Source organism: Haemaphysalis longicornis, unplaced genomic scaffold, assembly GCF_048455015.1.
Source record: "Haemaphysalis longicornis isolate Haplotype H1 unplaced genomic scaffold, Haemaphysalis longicornis Haplotype H1 scaffold_3, whole genome shotgun sequence".
NCBI lineage: Eukaryota > Metazoa > Arthropoda > Arachnida > Ixodida > Ixodidae > Haemaphysalis > Haemaphysalis longicornis.
In genome coordinates, this window is record NW_027526335.1 from 168,673,241 (window position 1) to 168,684,740 (window position 11,500).

At 46.7% G+C, this 11,500-nt stretch overlaps 1 protein-coding gene across 8 annotated transcripts in view; it reads right to left on the reverse strand.

Moving 5' to 3' along the window:
- LOC144175627 (E3 ubiquitin-protein ligase MIB2-like) overlaps window positions 1–11,500 on the reverse strand; it is a 279,842-nt gene that overhangs the window by 238,071 nt on the left and 30,271 nt on the right. The window lies entirely within an intron of this gene.

Here is an 11,500-nt window from a genome sequence, read left to right on the forward strand (position 1 = left end):
AATGTCTGGAATGATACAGACGTCTTTGTATAGCCATTATACCTCATCGAGGCTCATTAGCATCCTAAATGCGTCGTATTTTCAGTGGCCACCTGGGCATCATATTGCACCGGCAGTGGCTGAAATATTATTGGGTCATGCGACAGAATCTTCCTCTGCGCATTGTTGGAGTAATAGCAAAGCTTTGGAACCGTTATACAGCGGGTTAATGCGGCGTCTATTAAGGATTAAAAACAGCGCAGAATACGGGACTAAGGAAGGAACAGGCACAGGCGCTGACGAGCAACTGTGTTAATTCGCTGGGAAAATATACATGAAAAGCGATGGGGAAAGAAGAATAAACAAAAAAGCGAAATAAACGTTTTCCCGAAAAAAGTGGTATCAACAGATTACTTAATATGGCAACAACATTTTTATCTGCCGCGTGACGATTTGATTTGATTGTACGGTTTCACGCACCGACGCAGCGCAGGCGATGAGGCGCGCCGTAGTGGAGGGCTCCGGATGAATTTTGACCACCTGGGGATCTTTAACGTGCGCCGATATCTCGTACACGCGGGCGTTTTTGCTTTTCGCCTCCATCAGAAAAGCGGCCGCCGCGCCAGGGAATCGAACCCGCGACCTCGTGCTCAGCAGCGCAACGCCATGGCCACTGAGCCACCGCGGCGGGTCCGCGTGACGATTTGTAGACGACTAGTCATGTTCGGTATGCGATCTCATCTAGCCGTGACACGGACGGTTCACTAAGGCAATCGCTCCCTTTTTTGTTCATTCGAAAGGTTTCGAAGATCTCTCTCTCTCGCGGCGGCCACGGTAAGTGGAGAGGGTGGCACATTCTCTGAAGCGGGGCGTGCAGCCGCAGGAGTTGCAGTGCGCTAGGTGCGTGCACCTGTCGAAGACCTGAACTTGTTCGCGTGCTCCCTCGAACGTTCATTCAGGCAGCGGCCTGTTTGTCCTGCGCAGGAGCGTTTACACAACGGAATATCGTAGACGACGTTGTTCACATAGTCGGCATACCTTTTTTGATGTTTTTTGACGCATGCACGTGATTTGGGACATTCCGTGTTTACGCACTCACATAGGCGGCTAAATTTCTTGGGAGCAGCGACCACAAGCAGTACGCCCGCCTAGTTCACCCTATGCACATACGGAACGACAGCTGTCCTTTGTCGGTCCGGTTGAGGGCACTGCTCCGGCGTCTTCTAAGTTAGCAGCTTGGTTGCCAAGGTATACAGGAGGCACGTCCGATACACGGCGCACTTCAAATGGCAGACTTCAGCATCCAAACTTTGTTGCACACGGTGGGAGCAGGACCTCTTCAAGCACTTCTTAGCACGCTCGTAGCAACTACCCTCTTAACAAGTTTTGAGTGTGCTGAGCTGTATTATAATAGGCCCCTTTGGGACCTAGGTGCATACTCCCAGCAGGTGTTCTCATCTTCATAAAACAAGGCAATTTCCAAGAAATCATCTGGCCGCCCGCAGGTGGGTGGGTCTGTGTCTGTCTGTATCGGTTTGTGGCTCAGTCTCTGTCAGCGTCAGTCTGTCTGTCTGTGTGAGTCCCTCGATTCAGCCAATCAGCCTGATCTTACCAGAATTTGTGAACCGAAACTTCATGTATAGGTAAAACTTTTCCAAGCACTGAACGTCCAAACAAACTCCATGCTTCTCAATATCATACAGCAAAAACAAAACAGGCAAATGTGCGGAAAAAATAAATAACTGGTATTTTCAATGTTCTTTTAAATTAAAAACAGTTATGCTTGTTTTTTCTGAAGCAAATGACACTATCGGTTGAAAAAAATGTTTTGTCCCAAAAAATACAAATAGGGTCAAAAGTGAGACTAGATCTCGTGAAGGCATTTGAAGAAGTCGAACAGTAGCGACAACTTCCATTAGATGGCAAGCGAACAGTGGATCTCCGGAAAATCGAATTGACTAGGCAAAGCCTCCAACATGTTACCATGGGAGGGGCTATATGGAAGTGGGAGAGCGTGACAGGTTGCCGGAAAAGAAGAGAGGCATTGTCATGACAGAGGTCATGACACCTGCAGCGAAGCAAATATATCTTTGGCATTCATCCTCCTAAATATTTTTGACCGTGCTGTACATGTATGCGTCCACTTACATAGAAAACAAGCTAGCGCGTGGCTGTCGCTTTTTACGAAGCGCTAACGGCGAGAGGTGGCGAGAATCCGACAGACCGAGCACATGCGCTGACCTTAGAGGTTAAATCAGCCAGCAGAAAGCCCCTTTCTATCACGCCCAACTATTGTTCAAAACTGCGTAAACCATGGAATTGAGGCGGCACGCTTATTAACTCCTCAATTACGCATGTTTGTGTCTTGAAAATAACTACCCTGGAGAAGTTAAACGCACTTATTTTTGTTCCCGTCTCTATATTTTTGGTGTTTTCAGATAAGCCATCGAGCTCCAGAAATCGCTTTTAAGATTCTGGAGTTCGTGACTCACCAAGCTGTCGTGGAAAAAAAAGATGTATTGGGTGCCGATGCCTGGTTTCATGGGTTTCGCAGTTTCTGCACTCAGACTGCTCCGATTTTCATAATCTGAACGCTCGTGTTCTCGACACTGCAACTTTTCCACACAACCCCATTGTTCTTCGACTTTCGGACAATTTTAACGACGCTCGTATACAATGAAACGATGCTGAATTCAGTGCCGTATCATTTTGTCGCTTTGGTTAAGCGAGCTACCGACCTTTCGTAGTCTCCCAACTGACAACCCTCGCTAGTCTAATCTAAATGCCGTACGCTGCAATACATTTCTGAGCTTTTTATTCTTTTTAGCACCGTACCTGGAATTTTGAAGTTATCAGATGGTGTGAACCCGACCCCGAAAAAAAGTGCAGAAGTTCAAAGAATAGCCCACTAATACGTAGGCATTGTTAAGCCGCTTTTCTTTATTGTGAATTGTTGGAAACAGACGGCTATTAGTAGCCAAATACGTCGCGTTATTTTACTGTATTGTACTTTCTGATTGCTCCCTTTCGCCAGTGATCGACATTTATATCGGTTAGGTGCGTTAACTTCGCCAATCGTGCATTACTGTGCAGATGCAAAGGTTTTGAAATTTCTTTAAACCAATTACCACCTTTGACGCTTTATAACGATTCAATGTGTTAACATCCCCAATTATGCATTTTTTGCAAAGGCAGGGAGCGACACAGTTTGCGCCTGTTCAGCATTTCTTATTTTTGTTTTCGTCATCCTCTTCGGGACGTTTTCACTTGTCTGTTCTTTTTTTTTGGGGGGGCGGGGGGGAAGGGCTGGCGTATAACACCTATTTTTGGGCCTGTTAGCTCATTTTCATACCCTTTACTTTATACTTTGTTGCTTTAAAAATTCCGCTGCGATCACTTAGCTCAATTTAGTCTATTGTAATGAATAAGTATGTGAACTTTGATAAGAGGCCAAATTAACTGCCTTTACAATATGTACGGCACTGCACGCAGTAAGGAAAAAATATAGAAGGCTGGTTGCAGCAATCGTTCGGAAGACTATGTGGAATCCGATCCTTGTATTCTTCAACTCCTCGCCGCGAACTTCGCGAATGATGCATTTTTGCGCAACATTAGGGCATTACACAGTTGGGGTCTGTTCTGGTACTTGGGAGTATTGCTACGCATTACAGGTAATTCGCGGTTTTAAGCGCACACTGACTGGATAACGCAAACGTAGGGAGAGTAAGCGGCACTTATTGGTGTAAGCGTACCCGCTTTTCAAATCTTTCTTTTTCTGGCTTCGATTTTTAAGAACAGCATTGACGGCACCGTCATTGCTGTGCAGGAGAACGTGTTTTATCAACAAACTTATGCGTGTGTTATAAACCCACAACAGTCCCACACAAAACACAAGAAAACATTTTATAAACACACCAGAGCATGTACATGTACACACATGTGCATGTACAGGGCCGTCCACGCTAGGTGCGAACACGGCGCAGCGTGGCCGTGCTCCGCGGAGCGCCAGCGCACAAGCCGCGACCGCGCATCGAAGCTCAGCGGTGCAGGCGCACAGTGGCTTAGAGGCGGGGCTTCGTGTCGTGCATGCTTTGCTGTGAAGCTCGCCTAACTCTTCCCATGCTTGTAGCGTCTTAGCGCGCCGCGACGCGTTGCGGGAAAGCGCACTTCGCTCACTTCGGCGCGTTTGTAGTTTCTGCGTAAGACGACTGAGCGCTTCCCTTTTTCCGTGCCACCATCCCAGTTCAATGCATATATTGTTACAAACATTTCTGCACTGGTTGTTTTATTTAATGAAGAGGAGAGCTGCGGGTAATTTTGACCACCAGTATGATGATGATGATTTGGGTTTATTGGCGCAAGGCCGACAAAGGCAAAGAGCGCCATGACAATGATGAAAGAGATGAGAAAGATTTGTAAAGGAGGCTCTAGTTTAAAAAACTACTCAGGGGGTTGGTGTATAGGGCCATAATTAAAGCATAGTGAGTATACTAAGATAAATGGTGTATAGGGTGATATTAAAACAGTGAGTGCAAGCACCTGAGGTGTAAAGTCTCAGGTTCCACCACTGTTTTAAAACACATAATGAACACAGGTGAGGTTATGGTCTATATGATATGTATTTTAAAAAGTCTACATCTGCTAGGTAACTAAAAACTTTTTTGTATGGGAACATTGGATGGTCTGATAAAAATAGTGAAGGGTGCAAGGGAATGTTATATGTGTAAGCTTCATTAAAATGACGTTTCCTTTCAATGATGCACATGTCACACTCAATAAGCATATCAAGGACAGAAAGCTGACCCCCACATCGATGGCACTGTGGCTTGTTTGCGTCTGTTAAAAGGTATGAGTGTGTGATGTGTGTGTGGCCAATTCTAAGTCTGCATAAGGCCACTTCTATTGATCTAGCATGTTTCTCAGAGGGAGGTTTTTCAATTTTAGGTTTAATGACATGTAATTTGTTGCTTATTTCTTTATCCCACTGTTGTTGCCAGTGCTCTCGCAGCTTGCTCCTCACATAAGGTTTGAGGTCTTCATATGGAACCAGCTTAATATCTATGCTTTCACGAAGGGCAGCAGCTGCAGCACTTTGGCCAGCGGCTTCATTTCCAGCAATGCCACAGTGGCCCGGAACCCAGCACACTGTGACAGCAAGCTTGAGACTATAAGCCGAGTACAGAGCTCTTAGAACAGCATTAAAAGTTGGGTTTTTACTAGCCTTCAGAGATGAAAGCTTTGTAACAACACTCAGTGAGTCTGTGTATATAACTGAGCTCTTAATTTTCTTTTGGAGAATGTAGTTCAAAGCTAGCAGGATACCATATGCCTCTGCAGTAAATATACTAGTGTTCGTGTTCATTGTGTTGGACAAAGTGAATATAGGGCCAATTGCAGCAAAAGACACCGCTGCAGAAGTCTTCGAGGCATCTGTGTAAAATTCAGCTGTCTTGTATTTGTCCCTGAGTGACAGAAAGTGCTGAGTAATAACAAAGTTTGGCACATTTTTCTTTTGCAGTTCTCTGAAAGACATGTCGCACTGAATTGGGCAAATGTCCCACGGAGCAACCAACTCATGAATGGAGGTGCAGTAAACTTCAGCAAGAGGAACTTGTAGGTCCTTTGAGAGGCGTGACACTGCCAAAGGGAAGGGTGGTGCTATGGATGGTCGATTTTCAAAAAGTTTATTAGTAGTGTTATTTTTCATAATTGCGTTCAAAGGGTGTTCCTTCATAGAAATAATCTTTGCAGGCAGCATACATCAGAGCTGTGTAAGTGCGCAGGTACTCGAAGCACCACTGATTAGATTCAACATAAAGGGATGGAATGGGGCTTGTTCGATATGCACCTGTTGCCAAGCGAAGCCCCAAGTGGTATAGTGGGTCCAACATTTTCAGTGCTGTTGGGGTTGCAGACTGATATACAATGCATCCATTGTATCCATTGACTGGTATACAATGCATCCGGGTGATGAGCCTGATATGAGGAGAAAAAGAGAGGGTACTGTCGAAAAGCACCCCTAGGTCCCTAATCTCCTCAACCCTTTGCAGAGGAGCTCCCTCAATACTGTAGGAAAACAGCAGACGGTGGGTTTTCTGGCTGTAGGTGACAACCTTTGTTTTAGTGGGGTTTAAAATTAGGCAGTTTTTCCTGCACCAGACCGATAATTCCGACACATCCCTCTGCAAGGCACAGCAGTCCTGAACACCGCTAATGTGCCTAAATAGTTTGATATCATCAGCATAGAGAAGAAAAGAAGAGTTTGTTAACACTGTTGAAACATCATTGATAAAGACAGAAAACAAGAATGAACCCAGCACGGAACCCTGGGGTACACCACTTGTTGCAGGGTAAACACTAGACTTTTTGTAGTTAACATCTACATAAAAGGACCGGTCAAGGAGATAGTTGGACAACAAGGCAACAAGGCTTGTGTCTACACCGGACTTAGCAAGCTTGTTAATTAATAACTGATGGTTCACCACATCAAACGCCTTACTGAGGTCAAAATAAATAACGTCCAACTGGCCGTTTTCACAAACTGCAGCCGAAGCCTGTGTCATAAAGCTTGCAAGATTTGTGACCGTCGATCGACCCGAGAAAAAGCCGTGCTGATTTGGTATCACAACGTTCTTGACGCAGGCAGCAAGAACTTTGTGCAGAGCTGACTCAAAGAGTTTTGAGGCGACACAAAGGAGTGAGATCGGGCGATAGTTAGAAACGGTTGACTTATCACCAGACTTAAATATGGGAAAAATTCGAGCGATCTTCCATGCACGAGGAAATTTACCTAAAAGTAAGCAGTTATTATAAATGGAAGTTAAGACAGGCACAAAAATGTTCCCGTAAGCCTTCATGAGGGCTGCTGGAATTCCATCAGCACCACAGGAAAATGATGGTTTCATCCGTTGAAGGCTATCATTGACAATTTTTTCATCGAACCTAAGTGTGTTAAAATTAGAGTTAGTAAACGATAGGCGTTCGTCGTTGCCATCTGGCAGTTGAAAGACAGAATGAAAGTACTGAGCAAAACTGGTGGCAACATCCTCAACCTCTTCACCATCGGAATTAAGCAGGCTAACGTGTTCTTTAGACGCTTTAGAGCGGCCGCGTACATACCTCCAGAATTCAGCCGGTTTCTTAGACGCAGCAGCCTCTAACGATTCTATATAGAGCTGGTGGTCACGCCGGAAGAGGATTTTACAAAGTGAGCGATACCGACTAAACTCCGCTTTCCACTTGTCAAGCCCAGAACGCTTGGCCTTTTTGTGGGCCCTATCCTTAAGTTTAAGCGAACTTCGAAGTTCTTTAGAAAACCAGTGGGGAAATTTGGAAGGAACAGGCTTATAACAAGGGATATACTTTTCCATGCCACTTCTGACTATTTCGGTAAAACGTCGAACCTGTTCGTCAACATCATTGACATCCGAAACACTAGACCATTCAGCAGATGAATAAAAGTGACACAGCCCAGCATAATCTCCACGCTTGAAAGCATATCGCGGGACTGAACAATTGTCAACACCGCCAGAGCGATGCTGGGTCGCGACCGAAACAGAGACAATAAGAGGGGGGTGAAACTTGTCGGGGTGCACAAGGGATATTTCGGAGGCACACACTTGTACGTTTTTTAAGTTTGAGAAGCACACATCTAGAACATTACCACAAGAGTTTTCTATGCGGCAAAACTGCTGCATGGAGGTGAACGACTGAAAATCTAATAGCATGCTGCATTTCTGCGCTGCATAATGGTTTTTGTGCTCAAAGGAAAGACTGTTCCAGCGAATACCTGGGGTGTTGAAGTCTCCAAGTATGATGAGCTTATGGTTGGAGTGTGCATTTGAGACATTTTCTATGGATGTGAGTGTTCGATTAAATTCAGAAGGTAATACATCCGGGGATATATAGAATGCACCGATGAGTAGCTTCTCGCCCTTCGTGAGGCCTACCTCAAGCCAGACTGATTCGTCTAGGGTCTCGAGGTCAGCACGCCGCATGCACTGCACTGAATGATCAACGGCAACGAGAACCCCGCCACCTTTTTGTTTAGGTCCAGTTAATTTTCTGTCGCTTCTAAAGATTTGATAGTTAGAAGGAAAATAGTCGGAAGACGAGATATCATCGGAAAGCCAGGTTTCAGTAATGACAACAGCAGAAAATTTAGAGCATACAATATTTCTAATAAATTCAGAGGACTTAGTTCGTAGACCTCGAGTGTTTTGATAGTATATGTCGAAACTCTCGTACTTACTGATCATTTTCAGTTATTTCAGAGCTGTGCAGCATACCAGGGTGGACCTTGCCTTGAAACGGCTTGAAAAGGCAGCCTTTTGGCCACATAGACGGGTCGCTCAGGCGCCTAAAACACTCCTCGTTAACAGTTACGCAAAAAGAAGAATAGGAGTCGTACTTAGTCCTAAGACGTTTTTCACGACAATGGCGTAACTTGCACAGTTGACAAGTGGGCCAACAGTTGAGCAGATGTGGTGTTAGCCGACAGTTTTGAAACAAAGATGGCCCTGGAGCTGGGTGGTCGGTGTACCACAACCAACCGAGAAGCTTCCGACGCACCCACGCGGGGAGGGCTCCTTTTCTTCTGGAAGTTCGTTGGCGGGCCATTAAACGCAGTGTCGGACCTAGGAGGCGGGGGCAGAGGGTGGACCGAAGGGGAAACCAAAGTGCTCAAGGCCGTAGCAGGTTGACTGCTGGGGCGGTCGACGAACGGCGAAGCGGTGGTAGAGGACAGGAAGGGGGCACATTCACCAGCTGCACCGGCGGCGGCTTCAGCGAACGACGACCTCATAGGGAGACCAGACTGCGGTGACGTCACCGGCGGCATGAGAGGATTAGCAGGCTTCGGGGAAGCAGGCGGAGAAGGCGGGGGAAGTGCGAGCTCCCCTCGCAGGCAGCGAACCTCCTCGCGCAGGGAGGCGACGATTGCAGCCTGCTGGGCAAGCCCAGCCACATTATCCCGTCGAAGAAGCCGGTTTTCCTCGCGCAGCTCGGTGACAACATCCCCGAGAAAAGAGAGGCTGGCGCAGGCTTCGGACAGGAGATTCTTCAACGCAGCTACCTCTGCGCGTAGGTCCGCCGAAGGGTTGAAGCTTGCTCCGACAGGGGACGCCACTCGTTTGGCCGGGATGTTCGCTGGCTCACCGTCTTCGCTGGCTTCGTCACCGGGGTCGCTAGGCCTAGCGGGTGACGCCGCAGCCACACAGATTGCAGACGAACGGCTGCTCACCGGAGATAATAATAATAATAATAATAATAATAATAATAATAATAATAATATTGTTTGAACGTCCCAAAGCTACGCATGGGGAAAGAGACCTGATAGAATGGGATGAAATTATAATTTACGTTGTGCATATCAGGCTAAACATTTGAAACAGAGCATTGAGAAGACAAATATGATCATCGGGGCGTGGCGCCGGTAAAACGATTTGAGTTTAGCCAAGTTCAGGCCATAAGTCATCTGGAATATACTGTTTCTTACGAAATAGCAGCTAGAAATCCGATTTACGCACACTGTGGCATATGTAGAGATGTTTTGCCAAAATCTGGGATTATGTAATAATCCCCAAAACACATGAACTGAGAAAAGAGAAAACGCGTTTTACATAATTTACATATCTGCGTTTAAAGAAAATTAGTTCTTCCCCGTTCATATCCATCACAGAAAGCTAAAAGTAATCCCGTTTAATACTTACTCTTTGCAGCCAATCGTTTCATTTGCATTTTATTCTGATGCCAACAAAATATTTTGATTTTTTTAGTTTTAGATATATGCTGGAGTACATGCAGCGAGTCGCAGCCAGTGTTCGCCCTGCAATGAGTGTTTTGGACGTCGTTACAGCAGAAAGTCTGGGACCCCTCGTGAGGATCGAGACCCTCTTTAATGCGGATTCGTACTGCGCCGTCCTCGACGATGTGTTGCTCCCATACCTTCTTGGAGGGTCATTTCCGGAAGAGGACTTCATCCTGCAGCACGATACCTCTCCAATACACAAGTCAAAGAAAGTTGCGGCGTTGCTGGAGAGTCGCGAAGTGGCAGTCCTCGAATGGCCTCCACAGTCGCCTGACCTCAATGTAATTGAAAATGTCTGAGGCAACATTAAGGCTGCTCTGGCCCACAGACAACTCCGTTCCCTAACAGCGGACGCTCTGTAGGCTATTGTAAAGGAGGAATGGGAGCGGCTGCAATCTAACAGCGACTACTGCCGGTCCCTATACTGCGCCCTGCCGAACAGAATGCGGGCTGTCCTGAATGCTTGGGGGGAACCGACGTGCTACTGAGCATCGGGTGCTTCCGGAAGCTCACCCCACACGCGAAAGACATCGCACCAGTAAAGCCTTAGTAACCTCAGCAGCAATAAAAGTTTTATTGCTAGTTGGCAGCTGTTCTTGTGGTTCTTTACGGTTGTTTCCTGTGCTTTGCGCTAAATTCCGCCTGACACGAGATAGATATGTGCTGGCAGAAAAGCCTCAGCGGAGACCATGAGGTTTAGCGACTAATTAAAAGGTGGTTCAGCACTATGATTAAACCTTCGTCATACAGCCTGCTTAATAATGCAAGCAATGCCTTAAATATACACAAGCACGCGAATTTGCATATTTACGACAATTGTTTTCGATTTCGATGAGTTTGTTGGGCACATTCCAAGTCGCGTCGGGCCACCCACGAGCGCTTTCGAGCTGCACTGATCATGTAAACACTCCGACAAAAAAAAATGAGCCACACGCCATATCCAGGTAAATATGGCCATCTGCTTTAGAGAGCACTTGAAGAAAATAACGCTCTGCTCCGTGCCCCTGTTTAGTTCCAGAATGTCGTCAAGACCCGAAAATTCCCCACAGCCACGGCTCACTGGTTACGGTGCTTGGCTGTACTAACGGGGAGATCCATTTTCAATTCCGGTAGCAGGTGCAGCGTTTCAACACACGCGAAATGCAAGAACGCGCGTTTCCTGAGCTATATAACTGCAGAGCTTGGGGTGGTTATCCGGAGCGCTACTTTACAGCGTCTCATCGCGAGAGTCGTTTTGCGGCATTAAACCTCATAGTCCCAACCAAACCAGTCCTGAACTGTTTGTAACAATACATGCATTGAACTGGGATCGCCGCAGTGTGTGAAGTGCGCTTTCCCGCAACGCGTCGCGGCGCGCTAAGACGCTACAAGCATGCCGAGAGTTGGGCGATCTTCACAGCAAAGCAAGCACGGCGCGCTCCCACGCTAGCGGACGACACGAAGCCCCGCCTCCAAGCCATTGTGCGCCTGCGCCGCTGAGCTTCGATGCGGGGCCGCGGCTTGTGCGCTGGCGCTCCGCGGAGTACGGCCACGCTGCGCCGTGTTCGCACCTCACGTGGACGGCCCTGTACATGTATGCTGGGGCATGTGCATGTGCATGTGGATGTACATGCATATACATGTAACACACATGTACATGTATGAAACATTTTAGTGAAACATATTAGAAACACTTAAAGTTGAAACCACCAATTAATGTTCCGAGCTTGTAAT